Below are 15,334 nucleotides of genomic sequence, written 5' to 3' on the forward strand. Positions count from 1 at the left end.
GGCGTTTAAGCTCCTGAAAGGCCTCAACAGCCTCAGAGGACCAATTAGTCACATCAGCGCCTTTCTTCGTCAAATCAGTAAGAGGCTTAACCACACTGGAAAAGTTGGCAATGAAACGGCGATAGAAATTAGAAAAGCCCAAAAATTTTTGAAGTCCCTTCACAGATGTGGGTTGGATCCAGTCATGAATAGCTTGGACCTTAACAGGATCCATTTCTATAGACGAGGGAGAAAAAATAAAACCCAAAAAAGAGACCTTCTGAACTCCGAATAGGCACTTAGACCCCTTCACAAATAAAGCATTATCACGAAGGATCTGGAACACCATCCTGACCTGCTTCACATGAGACTCCCAATCATTGGAAAAAAATCAAAATATCATCCAAATATACGACCATGAATTTATCAAGATAATTGCGGAAAATATCATGCATGAAAGACTGGAACACAGATGGAGCATTAGAGAGCCCAAATGGCATCATAAGGTATTCAAAATGGCCTTCGGGCGTATTAAATGCAGTTTTCCATTTGTCACCCTGTTTAATATGAACAAGATTATATGCCCCTCGGAGGTCAATCTTAGTAAACCAACTAGCCCCCTTAATCTGAGCAAACAAATCAGTAAGCAGAGGCAAGGGGTATTGGAATTTAACCGTGATCTTATTAAGAAGACGATAATCAATACAGGGTCTCAAGGAGCCATCCTTCTTAGCAACAAAAAAGAAACCCGCTCCCAATGGTGACGAAGAGGGCCGAATATGCCCTTTCTCCAAAGATTCCTTAACATAGCTCCGCATGGCGGCATGCTCTGGCACAGACAGATTGAAAAGTCGGCCCTTAGGGAACTTACAACCAGGAATCAAGTTAATAGCACAATCACAGTCCCTATGTGGAGGAAGGGAACTGGACTTGGGCTCATCAAATACATCCTGGAAACCCGACAAAAACTCAGGGACTTCAGAAGAGGGGGAAGAGGAAATTGACATCAAAGGAACATCACTATGTACTCCTCGACAACCCCAACTAGTCACCGACACAGTTTTCCAATCCAGCACCGGATTATGTTCCTGTAACCATGGAAATCCCAGCACAACAACATCATGAAGGTTATGCAACACCAGAAAACGGCAATCTTCCTGATGTGCAGGAGCCATGTACATAGTCATCTGTGTCCAGTACTGAGGTTTATCCTTGGCCAAGGGTGTAGCATCAATTCTCCTCAAAGGAATAGGGCTCTGCAAAGGCTGCAAGGAAAAACCACAGCGCCTGGCGAATTCTAAGTCCATTAAGTTCAGGGCAGCGCCTGAATCCACAAATGCCATGACAGAAAAGGACGACAATGAGCAAATCAGGGTCACAGATAAGAGAAATTTAGGCTGTATTGTACTAATGGTAACAGACCTAGCGACTCTCTTAGTACGCTTAGGGCAATCAGAGATAACATGAGCCGAATCACCACAGTAAAAGCACAGCCTATTCTGACGTCTGAATTCCTGCCGTTCTATTCTAGTCAAAATCCTATCACATTGCATAGGTTCAGGACTATGCTCAGAGGATACTGCCATATGGTGCACAGCTTTGCGGTCGCGCAGACGCCGATCAATCTGAATGGCTAGAGACATAGATTCGCTCAAACCGGCAGGCGTAGGAAAGCCCACCATAACATCTTTAAGGGTTTCAGAAAGACCTTTTCTGAAAATAGCAGCCAGAGCCTCTTCATTCCATTTAGTGAGCACAGACCATTTTCTAAATTTCTGACCTTGACACAAGGCCAACAGGGTCTTTTCTGCATGATCCACAGAATTAGGTTCATCATACAATAATCCGAGCGCTTGAAAAAATGCATCTACATTCAATAATGCCGGATCCCCTGTTTCAAGAGAAAAAGCCCAGTCTTGATGTCACCACGCAGCAAGGATATGATGATTTTCACCTGCTGAATGGGATCACCAGAAGAACGGGGTTTCAAAGCAAAAAACAATTTGCAGTTATTTTTAAAGTTCAAAAACTTGGATCTGTCCCCAAAAAAACAAATCAGGAGTAGGAATTCTGGGCTCTAAAGCCGGAGTCTGGACAACATAGTCCTGGATATTCTGTACTCTTGCAGCAAGTTGATCCACACGAGAAAACAAACCCTGAACATCCATGCCAAAACATATATCCTGAACCACCCAGATATCAAGAGGAAAAAAAAAAAGACAAACCAAAGCAGAGAAAAAAAAATGGTTCAGAACTTTCTTTTCCTTCTTTTGAGATGCATTTAATTCATTTTTGGCCACTTGTACTGTTATGATCTGGTGGTTTAGGAACAACATGAGACAAGCTCTGAAGGAGGTGGTATCTATACTGACCGCAAACCCTGAACCTAGCAGCGCAACTAAAAATAGCCGTGGGGGGTACCTGACGCTCCCTAGACCCCTCAGCACAGCCTAAGATCTAACTTCCCCTAAAGATGGAAACAGGAAACCTATCTTGCCTCAGAGAAAAACCCCAATGGAAAGATAGCCCCCCCACAAATATTGACGGTGAGAGGAGGGGAAAATAACATACGCAGAAATGAAATCAGATTTTAGCACAGGAGGCCAGTCTAGCTTGATAGACAGGACAGGGAAGGATACTGTGCGGTCAATATAAAAGCTACAAAACAATCCACACAGAGTTTACAAAATCTCCACACCTGACTAAAGGTGTGGAGGGTAAATCTGCTTCCCAGAGCTTCCAGCTAACAGAAAAAATCCATACTGACAACTGGACAAATATAGAATGCACAGAACAATAAGTCCACAACATGTGGACTGAAATGAGCAAAGCCAGAACTTATCTTTGCAGAACTGGTCAGGAAACCAGGAGAATCCAAGCAGAAATGTGAATCCAGCTAGGAACATTGACAAGTGGCACAGGCTGAATAAAGAGCCAGACTTAAATAGCGGACAATAAGTGGAGGCAGCTGATGACAGCTAACTCCAAGGAGCAGCCATACCACTAGAAACCACAAGAGGGAGCCCAAGAGCAGAACTCACAAAAGTGCCACTTACAACCACCGGAGGGAGCCCAAGAGCGGAATTCACAACAGCGCGCGGGGTCGCGTGTGCAACAGATATTAAGTATAACAGGATCAAGTGCTTGGCAGTTAGACAATGGCATTTGGACAGGGCAGGAGACAGGTAAGGTGCATAAGTTTTTCAAACAATCATGCTTCTTATTTGATCATATCAATCTGCTTCTTATTTGTTTTTACTTCTGCTTTCTGACAACTCGCCCGCCCTTTAACACATTCTGGGCACTCTCTCTATATCCACCCCTCCCATGTTTAACTCTGAGGCTCTACTGACATTTCTTACCCACTCCAAACCAGCCACTACCTCCTGCAGCACTCAAAACGTTCATACAAATCATCCCACCACCTGCTTTTTCTGTTTTTTTTTTCTTTCTACTAGTTGCAAGAGACATCTACCCCAACCCTGGGCCTCCTTCCACCAGCATACATTATTCTCTTTCAACTGCATATAGAAACCCTGCTAATCTTATTAACATTCAGTGCATGCCTTCTCCTATTGCTTTCCACTGTGCTCTCTGGAATGCACGGTCTGTGTGTAACTAACTTACATTCACAATATTTTCCTCTCTAATTCCCTTAACCTTCTGGCTATTACAGAAACCTGGATCCAGCACTCAGACACTGCCGCTCTCTGGTTTGGTGGGCTGAAATTTTCACATACCACCAGACCTGAGAACAGACAGGGTGGAGGTTTTGGTTTGCTCCTCTCATCACAATGTGCTTTCCAGGTCATCCCCCAATTCCCTCACTTACATTTCCTTCCTTTGAAGTCCACGCCATCAGACTCTTTAAGCCCTTCTCCTTGCAAGTGGCGGCTGTTTATCCCCTCCAGGCTCCTCCCGCCTGTTTCTAGACCACTTTGCCACCTGGCTTACTCACTTTCTATCCTGTGACATCCCCACCCTCATCATGGGAGACTTTCACATCCCCATCAATGATCCCCTCTCCCAATCCGCCTTTCATCTTCTTTCTCTAACTTCTTCATTCGGCCTCTCACAGTTTACTAATTCTCCTACGCATGAGGATGGGAATACACTGGACCTGGTTTTCTCCCGTCCCGGATCACTGCACGACTTTACTAACTCCCCTCTCCCACTCTCGGATCACAACCTTCTTTCCTTCTCTGTCAAGAATTGTCTCCTCACCCAGGACACCCCCACTTACCACATTTATCGGAATACACGTACCAGTAATACCCAGCAGCTTATGGACAATCTCCACATATCTTTAGCCCCCATCTCCTCCCTCTCCTGTCCAGACTTAGCATTGTCACACTTAAATAATACACTGAAGAATGCCCTAGATGAAGCAGCACCTTCTACAGTACATGCAGAAAGACCCGACACAGACAATGGCAGCCCTGCCACACTATGCAAACACGCTTTCTTCGGCGTTGCTCAAAGTGAGCAGAGCGACAGTGGAGAAAATCTCTCTTTGCAGAAGACTTCATCCACTATAAGAATAGAATGTAAGTCCGCAAGGACAGGGTCCTCTCCCCTCTGTACCAGTCTGTCACTGTATACCTGCTTACTGTAATCGATATCTATAACCCTGTATGTAACCCCTTTCTCATGTACAGCACCATGGAATTAATGGTGCTATATAAATTAATAATAATAATAATAATAAGTAGAGTTGAGCGACCTTGACCTTTTTAGAGTCGAGCCGGGTTTTGCGAAACCCGACTATGTCCAAAGTCGGGTCGAGTGAAATCGGCCGATTATGACGTAAAGTCGGGATCGACCGAAACACGAAACCCAATGCAAGTCAATGGGGCAGCATAGTCGGCAGTGAGTGGGGGCCAGGAAAACACCTAGAGTACCCATTTTAATGTCAAAACCATCCATTCTTCTTAATGAAGCTTGTCAAGCGTAATTTACCTTATAATAATTGGAAGGCATTTGAAATTGGGGGTCATTTGGCTAAAGTTGTGGGGGGTAGGGCTGGTTCAAGTAATTAGTGGGCCCAGGAAATCTGGACCACGTCACGGCAGTGGAGCAGGGAGAGGTAAGTATTTCAACTTTGCAAGTGCTGTGAACCTGAGCAAGCAGGGGGGGCCCACTCGTTGGCATTGGCACTGGCACAGGGCCCCTCAAAGTACAGCGGTGTGTTTGCACGGCGGGGGCGCCTCCCACCGGCAGCAACACTTTTGCGTACTATGAGAGGCCCTGTGCCAGTGACGTCGCCAACTAGTATTCCTCCCCCCACCTGATGAAGGAACCTGCACTTTCATCTGCACCTTCCTCTTTGTCCCCGTGTAAGGTGGTATGGTATGCGGGAAGAGCAACCTGACTTTCAGCAGGGTCACAATGTTGTTGTGTAGCGTGCACGGGGAATGTTGCGTTATGGGTCAATGTACCAGCAGACTCATCTATCACTGGCTGGGCAATGGGCACGATGAAGTGGAAACACAGATATAGGCCCAAAGAAGAAAGTGGGCTAAATGCAGTTCAAAATTGGTAACACAGGAATAACCAGGGGGCATTGCAGTGGAGGACAACTGGAATGAGAGGCTGACACAGAGAGTAGGGCCAAATCAGTAAGTAGTCGAAATGCAGTTCAAAATTGGCAACCGTAGTAAACAGGCGGCACAGCTTTGTTCAGTGGAGGAGAACAGCAAGGAGTGGCAGACACCGATAGTAGGCCCCAACCCAACTAGTAGGCCAAATGCAGTCTAACATTAACAACTACTTAACGAGAGGCTGAAAATGGAATTTCAGGACAGGAAACCAGGAGAACAGCAAGGAGTGGCAGACACCGATAGTAGGCCCCAAACCAACTAGTACGCCAAATGCAGTTGTTCCATTTAACCACAATTTAATGAGAGCCTGAAGATAGAAGCTCAGGAAAGGCAACCTGGGGAACACCTTGGAGTGTAACACACCATCTCTCTCCACCCCATACCCATTTTGTAGGCCTAATGCTGTGTACTTTTCTACAACTACTAAACGAGAGTCGGAAGACCGAAGCAATGGCAAGGAAACCTGGGGAACACCTTGGAGTGTAACACACCATCTCTCTCCACCCCATTCCCCATTTTTTAGGCCTAATGCAGCCTACTTTCCGACACCTACTAAACGAGAGCATGAAGATAGAAGCTCAGGAAAGGCAACCTGGGGAACACCTTGGAGTGTAACACACCATCTCTCTCCACCCCATACCCATTTTGTAGGCCTAATGCTGTGTACTTTTCTACAACTACTAAACGAGAGTCGGAAGACCGAAGCAATGGCAAGGAAACCTGGGGAACACCTTGGAGTGTAACACACCATCTCTCTCCACCCCATACCCAATTTGTAGGCCTAATGCAGCCTACTTTCCGACACCTACTAAACGAGAGCATGAAGATCGAAGTTCAGGAAAGGCAACCTGGGGAACACCTTGGAGTGTAACACACCATCTCTCTCCACCCCATACCCATTTTTTAGGCCTAATGCAGTGTACTTTTCTACAACTACTAAACGAGAGTCGGAAGACCGAAGCAATGGCAAGGAAACCTGGGGAACACCTTGGAGTGTAACACACCATCTCTCTCCACCCCATTCCCCATTTTTTAGGCCTAATGCAGCCTACTTTCCGACACCTACTAAACGAGAGCATGAAGATCGAAGCTCAGGAAAGGCAACCTGGGGAACACCTTGGAGTGTAACACACCATCTCTCTCCACCCCATACCCATTTTGTAGGCCTAATGCTGTGTACTTTTCTACAACTACTAAACGAGAGTCGGAAGACCGAAGCAATGGCAAGGAAACCTGGGGAACACCTTGGAGTGTAACACACCATCTCTCTCCACCCCATACCCAATTTGTAGGCCTAATGCAGCCTACTTTCCGACACCTACTAAACGAGAGCATGAAGATCGAAGCTCAGGAAAGGCAACCTGGGGAACACCTTGGAGTGTAACACACCATCTCTCTCCACCCCATACCCAATTTGTAGGCCTAATGCAGCCTACTTTCCGACACCTACTAAACGAGAGCATGAAGATCGAAGCTCAGGAAAGGCAACCTGGGGAACACCTTGGAGTGTAACACACCATCTCTCTCCACCCCATACCCATTTTTTAGGCCTAATGCAGTGTACTTTTCTACAACTACTAAACGAGAGTCGGAAGACCGAAGCAATGGCAAGGAAACCTGGGGAACACCTTGGAGTGTAACACACCATCTCTCTCCACCCCATTCCCCATTTTTTAGGCCTAATGCAGCCTACTTTCCGACACCTACTAAACGAGAGCATGAAGATCGAAGCTCAGGAAAGGCAACCTGGGGAACACCTTGGAGTGTAACACACCATCTCTCTCCACCCCATACCCATTTTGTAGGCCTAATGCTGTGTACTTTTCTACAACTACTAAACGAGAGTCGGAAGACCGAAGCAATGGCAAGGAAACCTGGGGAACACCTTGGAGTGTAACACACCATCTCTCTCCACCCCATACCCATTTTGTAGGCCTAATGCTGTGTACTTTTCTACAACTACTAAACGAGAGTCGGAAGACCGAAGCAATGGCAAGGAAACCTGGGGAACACCTTGGAGTGTAACACACCATCTCTCTCCACCCCATACCCAATTTGTAGGCCTAATGCAGTGTACTTTTCTACAACTACTAAACGAGAGTCGGAAGACCGAAGCAATGGCAAGGAAACCTGGGGAACACCTTGGAGTGTAACACACCATCTCTCTCCACCCCATTCCCCATTTTTTAGGCCTAATGCAGCCTACTTTCCGACACCTACTAAACGAGAGCATGAAGATCGAAGCTCAGGAAAGGCAACCTGGGGAACACCTTGGAGTGTAACACACCATCTCTCTCCACCCCATACCCATTTTGTAGGCCTAATGCAGCGTACTTTTCTACAACTACTAAACGAGAGCATGAAGATCGAAGCTCAGGAAAGGCAACCTGGTGAAAACCTTGGAGTGTAACACAACCTGTCTCTACACCCCATACCAAATTTGTAGGCCTAATGCAGCGTAGTTTCCACCAACTACTAAACGAGAGCCGGAAGATCGAAGCTCATGAAAGGCAACCCGGGGAACACCTTGGAGTGTAACACAACCTCTCTCTACACCACGAAAGGGCTGATTCTTAGGAAGGAAGGCTGTTGTAAATAAGCATTGCGCGTCCGAGGGTGATTATATTCTTATTCGGTATCTACTCACCCTCGGACGCGCCATGCTTCTTGATTTGTAATTAATGTTTATTTGCAATGTGCTTTTGACTTACTCAATTATTTTTTTAATTATTGATTTTATTAAATTAATAGTTTAACATCTTATTGGAAATAATTTAAAGGAGACGCGACAGGACAACACTCGGTGGATGCCATATCTGTGTTAACAACTCCAAAAAACTTTCAGTTAACTTCTTGCAGGAGAAAGAAATTGTAGCTGTTGGACCTTTGTAGTACAGTTCCAGATATTTGTTGTGTGTTTGTTTTGATTGTTAAAATGTCTGCATTTGAGATCTCAACACGATCTTATTTTTTATAATCAAATTAATTTTTTAAATATTTTATTAGGTTGGTTCAAGGGGTACACGGGCCGCAGTAGACAGGTCAGTGGAGGCCTAGTGGAAGGAGGGACCGCAGATGCGCCACTGTTTCACCCATACACAATTAGTAGGCCTAATGCAGCGTAGTTTCCAACAGCTACTAAACGAGAGCCGGAAGATCGAAGCTCAGGAAAGGCAACCTGGGGAACACCTTGGAGTGTAACACAACCTCTCTCTACACCACGGAAGGGCTGATTCTTAGGAAGGAAGGCTGTTTTAAATAAGCATTGCGCGTCCGAGGGTGATTATATTCTTATTCGGTATCTACTCACCCTCGGACGCGCCATGCTTCTTGATTTGTAATTAATGTTTATTTGCAATGTGCTTTTGACTTACTCAATTATTTTTTTAATTATTGATTTTATTAAATTAATAGTTTAACATCTTATTGGAAATAATTTAAAGGAGACGCGACAGGACAACACTCGGTGGATGCCATATCTGTGTTAACAACTCCAAAAAACTTTCAGTTAACTTCTTGCAGGAGAAAGAAATTGTAGCTGTTGGACCTTTGTAGTACAGTTCCAGATATTTGTTGTGTGTTTGTTTTGATTGTTAAAATGTCTGCATTTGAGATCTCAACACGATCTTATTTTTTATAATCAAATTAATTTTTTAAATATTTTATTAGGTTGGTTCAAGGGGTACACGGGCCGCAGTAGACAGGTCAGTGGAGGCCTAGTGGAAGGAGGGACCGCAGATGCGCCACTGTTTCACCCATACACAATTAGTAGGCCTAATGCAGCGTAGTTTCCAACAGCTACTAAACGAGAGCCGGAAGATCGAAGCTCAGGAAAGGCAACCTGGGGAACACCTTGGAGTGTAACACAACCTCTCTCTACACCACGGAAGGGCTGATTCTTAGGAAGGAAGGCTGTTTTAAATAAGCATTGCGCGTCCGAGGGTGATTATATTCTTATTCGGTATCTACTCACCCTCGGACGCGCCATGCTTCTTGATTTGTAATTAATGTTTATTTGCAATGTGCTTTTGACTTACTCAATTATTTTTTTAATTATTGATTTTATTAAATTAATAGTTTAACATCTTATTGGAAATAATTTAAAGGAGACGCGACAGGACAACACTCGGTGGATGCCATATCTGTGTTAACAACTCCAAAAAACTTTCAGTTAACTTCTTGCAGGAGAAAGAAATTGTAGCTGTTGGACCTTTGTAGTACAGTTCCAGATATTTGTTGTGTGTTTGTTTTGATTGTTAAAATGTCTGCATTTGAGATCTCAACACGATCTTATTTTTTATAATCAAATTAATTTTTTAAATATTTAATGATGTTGGTTCAAGGGGTACACGGGCAGCAATAGACAGGTCAGTGGAGGCCTAGTGGAAGGAGTGACGGCAGACAGGCATCAAAGGCCTAACATTGGGCTGGCTGTAGGCAAGTTAAAATTGGTTCCAGGGGAACACGGCCATCAGTGGCCTGGTCAGTGTAGTTGTAGTTGAAAGAACGGGACGCAGACAGGCTTCGAAGGCCTAACATAACAAACTTGGGCTGGCTGTAGGCACTTTTAAATTGGTTCCAGGGGTACACGGGCAGCAGTGGTCTGGTCTGTGGAAGTCTAGTGGAAGGAGTGACCGCAGACAGGCTTCGAAGGCCTAACATAACAAACTTGGGCTGGCTGTAGGCACTTTTAAATTGGTTCCAGGGGTACACGGGCAGCAGTGGTCTGGTCAGTGGAAGTCTAGTGGAAGGAGTGACCGCAGACAGGCTTCCAAGGCCTAACATAACAAACTTGGGCTGGCTGTAGGCACTTTTAAATTGGTTCCAGGGGTACACGGGCAGCAGTGGTCTGGTCAGTGGAAGTCTAGTGGAAGGAGTGACCGCAGACAGGCTTCCAAGGCCTAACATAACAAACTTGGGCTGGCTGTAGGCACTTTTAAATTGGTTCCAGGGGTACATGGGCAGCAGTGGTCTGGTCAGTGGAAGTCTAGTGGAAGGAGTGACCGCAGACAGGCTTCCAAGGCCTAACATAACAAACTTGGGCTGGCTGTAGGCACTTTTAAATTGGTTCCAGGGGTACACGGGCAGCAGTGGTCTGGTCTGTGGAAGTCTAGTGGAAGGAGTGACCGCAGACAGGCTTCGAAGGCCTAACATAACAAACTTGGGCTGGCTGTAGGCACTTTTAAATTGGTTCCAGGGGTACACGGGCAGCAGTGGTCTGGTCAGTGGAAGTCTAGTGGAAGGAGTGACCGCAGACAGGCTTCCAAGGCCTAACATAACAAACTTGGGCTGGCTGTAGGCACTTTTAAATTGGTTCCAGGGGTACACGGGCAGCAGTGGTCTGGTCTGTGGAAGTCTAGTGGAAGGAGTGACCGCAGACAGGCTTCGAAGGCCTAACATAACAAACTTGGGCTGGCTGTAGGCACTTTTAAATTGGTTCCAGGGGTACACGGGCAGCAGTGGTCTGGTCAGTGGAAGTCTAGTGGAAGGAGTGACCGCAGACAGGCTTCCAAGGCCTAACATAACAAACTTGGGCTGGCTGTAGGCACTTTTAAATTGGTTCCAGGGGTACACGGGCAGCAGTGGTCTGGTCTGTGGAAGTCTAGTGGAAGGAGTGACCGCAGACAGGCTTCGAAGGCCTAACATAACAAACTTGGGCTGGCTGTAGGCACTTTTAAATTGGTTCCAGGGGTACACGGGCAGCAGTGGTCTGGTCAGTGGAAGTCTAGTGGAAGGAGTGACGGCAGACAGTCTTCGAAGGCCTAACATAACAAAATTGGGCTGACTGTAGGCACTTTTAAATTGGTTCCAGGGTAACACGGCCAGCAGTGGCCTGGTCAGTGTAGTAGTTGTAGAAAGAAGGGACCGCAGACAGGCTTCGAAGGCCTAACATAACAAAAATGTCAAAACAATGGTATTGTCAGTGCCAGGCATTGAAGGATGTCAGCGCCTAGACTACACATTGGTGAAGCTGTGAGAGATAATTTTGCTAGTGGTAGAGCACTGTTTGAGCTGGGGGGGGGGAACTGTCTTGTGGCCGGCGGTACAGGCACAGGGCCCCTCATATTACAACGGTGTGTCTGACGTTGGGTGCGCACCACCACCGCCAGAGACACTTTATTGTACTATGAGGGACCCAGTGGCAGTGCCGTCGACCAAAAGCGGCCACACCCACCTCTTCAGACAAACAGCACTCTCAAGGGTCCAAGCGCAAAGTGGCGATAGCACGGCCCCGTGTGGGGAGTTTGGCCATTTCGTGAGGTGGAAACATGTCGTATGCTGGACAATCAGGTGAAGAAAATTACGAGATTGGAAAAGTCATTCAGAATAGTCCACAGGCAAGACCTTTTCATAGGAAAGCTAGGTGTCAGCCGGGCAGGGTGGGGCAAAAGATTTTGAAATCCAGTTGTGGTTCATTTTAATGAAGGTTAGATCATCTACATTTTGGGTAGCCAGACGAGTCCTTTTTTCTGTTAGTATTGAACCTGCAGCACTGAATACTCTTTCTGATAGGACACTAGCTGCCGGGCAAGCAAGCTCCTGCAATGCATATTCTGCCAATTCTGGCCAGGTGTCTAATTTGGATGCCCAGTAATCAAATGGGAATGACGGTTGAGGGAGAACGTCGATAAGGGATGAAAAATAGTTTGTAACCATACTGGACAAATGTTGTCTCCTGTCACTTTGAATTGATGCTGCAGTACCTGTCCTGTCTGCGGTCATAGAAAAATCACTCCACAACCTGGTCAGAAAACCCCTCTGGCCAACGCCACTTCTGATTTCTGCCCCTCTAACACCTCTGGTCTGCTGGCCCCTGGAGCTCGTGTGAGAACGATCACGGGCGCTGTGTGCAGGGAATGCCAGAAGCAAACGGTCAACAAGAATTGATTGTTTTGTTGCTAATATTAGTTCCAAGTTCTCATGTGGCATAATATTTTGCAATTTGCCTTTATAGCGAGGATCAAGGAGGCAGGCCAACCAGTAATCGTCATCGTTCATCATTTTTGTAATGCGTGTGTCCCTTTTGAGGATACGCAAGGCATAATCCGCCATGTGGGCCAAAGTTCCCGTTGTCAAATCTGCGGTTGTGCTTGGTTGAGGGGCAGTTGCAGGCAAATCTACGTCACTTGTGTCCCTCAAAAAACCAGAACCCGGCCTTGCCACGCCACCAATTTCCCGTGCCCCCGGGAAAGCTTCCTCATTAAAAATATACTCATCCCCATCATCCTCCTCATCCTCCACCTCCTCTTCGCCCGGTACCTCGTCATGTACACTGCCCTGACCAGACAATCGCTGACTGTCATCAAGGCTTTCCTCTTCCTCTGGTGCAGACGCCTGATCCTTTATGTGCGTCAAACTTTGCATCAGCAGACGCATTAGGGGGATGCTCATGCTTATTATGGCGTTGTCTGCACTAACCAGCCGTGTGCATTCCTCAAAACACTGAAGGACTTGACACGTCTTGAATCTTCGACCACTGCACACCTGACAACTCCATGTCTGCCATCCTACTGCCTGCCCGTGTATGTGTATCCTCCCACAAAAACATAACAGCCCGCCTCTGTTCGCACAGTCTCTGAAGCATGTGCAGTGTTGAGTTCCACCTTGTTGCAACGTCTATGATTAGGCGATGCTGGGGAAGGTTCAAAGAACGCTGATAGGTCTGCATACGGCTGGAGTGTACAGGCGAACGGCGGATATGTGCGCAAAGTCCACGCACTTTGAGGAGCAGGTCGGATAACCCCGGATAACTTTTCAGGAAGCACTGCACCACCAGGTTTAAGGTGTGAGCCAGGCAAGGAATGTGTTTCAGTTGGGAAAGGGAGATGGCAGCCATGAAATTCCTTCCATTATCACTCACTACCTTGCCTGCCTCAAGATCTACAGTGCCCAGCCACGACTGCGTTTCTTGCTGCAAGAACTCGGACAGAACTTCCGCGGTGTGTCTATTGTCGCCCAAACACTTCATAGCCAATACAGCCTGCTGACGTATGCCAGTAGCTGCCCCATAATGGGAGACCTGGTGTGCAACAGTGGCAGGTGCGGATGGAGTGTTTGTGCGACTGCGGTCTGTGGACGAGCTCTTGCTTCTGCAGGAGGACGAGGAGGAGGAGGAGGAGGGGGTGCGAACGGCTACAGACAACTGTTTACTAGACCGTGGGCTAGGCAGAACTGTCCCAAACTTGCTGTCCCCTGTGGACCCTGAATCCACCACATTTACCCAGTGTGCCGTGATGGACACGTAACGTCCCTGGCCATGCCTACTGGTCCATGCATCTGTTGTCAGGTGCACCTTTGTGCTCACAGATTGCCTGAGTGCATGGACGATGCGCTCTTTAACATGCTGGTGGAGGGCTGGGATGGCTTTTCTGGAAAAAAAGTGTCGACTGGGTAGCTCGTAGCGTGGTACAGCGTAGTCCATCAGGTCTTTGAAAGCTTCGCTTTCAACTAACCGGTAGGGCATCATCTCTAACGAGATTAGTCTAGCTATGTGGGCGTTCAAACCCTGTGTACGCGGATGCGAGGCTAAGTATTTCCTTTTTCTAACCATAGTCTCATGTAGGGTGAGCTGGACTGGAGAGCTGGAGATCGTGGAACTAGCGGGGGTGCCGGTGGACATGGCAGACTGAGAGACGGTGGGAGATGGTATTGTTGCCGCCGGTGCCCTAGATGCAGTGTTTCCTACTACGAAACTGGTGATTCCCTGACCCTGACTGCTTTGGCCTGGCAAAGATACCTGCACAGATACAGCAGGTGGTGCGCTAAATGGTGGTCCTACACTGCCGGAAGGGATGTTGCGTTGATGACTAGCTTCATTGGCCGAGGGTGCAACAACCTTAAGGGACGTTTGGTAGTTAGTCCAAGCTTTCAAATGCATGGTGGTTAAATGTCTATGCATGCAACTAGTATTGAGACTTTTCAGATTCTGACCTCTGCTTAAGGAAGTAGAACATTTTTGACAGATGACTTTGCGCTGATCAATTGGATGTTGTTTAAAAAAATGCCAGACTGCACTCTTTCTAGCATCGGATACCTTTTCAGGCATTGCAGACTGAGCTTTAACCGGATGGCCACGCTGTCCTCCACCAGGTTTTGGCTTTGCCACGCGTTTTGGGCAAGATACGGGCCCGGCAGATGGAACCTGTGGCGATGTTGATGCCTGCTGCGGCCCCTCCTCCTCCTCTGCTTCAGAACTGCTGCCGCCTGCACCCTGTTCCCCCAATGGCTGCCAATCGGGGTCAAGAACTGGGTCATCTAATAACTCTTCTTGTACCTCCTGCGCAACTTCGTCTGTGTCACCGTGTCGTTCGGTGGTATAGCGTTCGTGATGGGGCAACATAGTCTCATCAGGGTCTGATTCTTGATCAGCACCCTGCGAGGGCAATGTTGTGGTCTGAGTCAAAGGACCAGCATAGTAGTCTGGCTGTGGCTGTGCGTCAGTGCACTCCATGTCAGATTCAATTTGTAATGGGCATGGACTGTTAACTGCTTCACTTTCTAAGCCAGGGACGGTATGTGTAAAGAGCTCCATGGAGTAACCCGTTGTGTCGCCTGCTGCATTCTTCTCTGTTGTTGTTTTTGCTGAAGAGGACAAGGAAGTGACTTGTCCCTGACCGTGAACATCCACTAACGACGCGCTGCTTTTACTTTTACCAGTTTCACGAGAGGAGGCAAAAGAGCTAGAGGCTGAGTCAGCAAGATAAGCCAAAACTTGCTCTTGCTGCTCCGGCTTTAAAAGCGGTTTTCCTAATCCC

This window comes from Ranitomeya imitator, chromosome 2, assembly GCF_032444005.1.
Source record: "Ranitomeya imitator isolate aRanImi1 chromosome 2, aRanImi1.pri, whole genome shotgun sequence".
Lineage (NCBI taxonomy): Eukaryota > Metazoa > Chordata > Amphibia > Anura > Dendrobatidae > Ranitomeya > Ranitomeya imitator.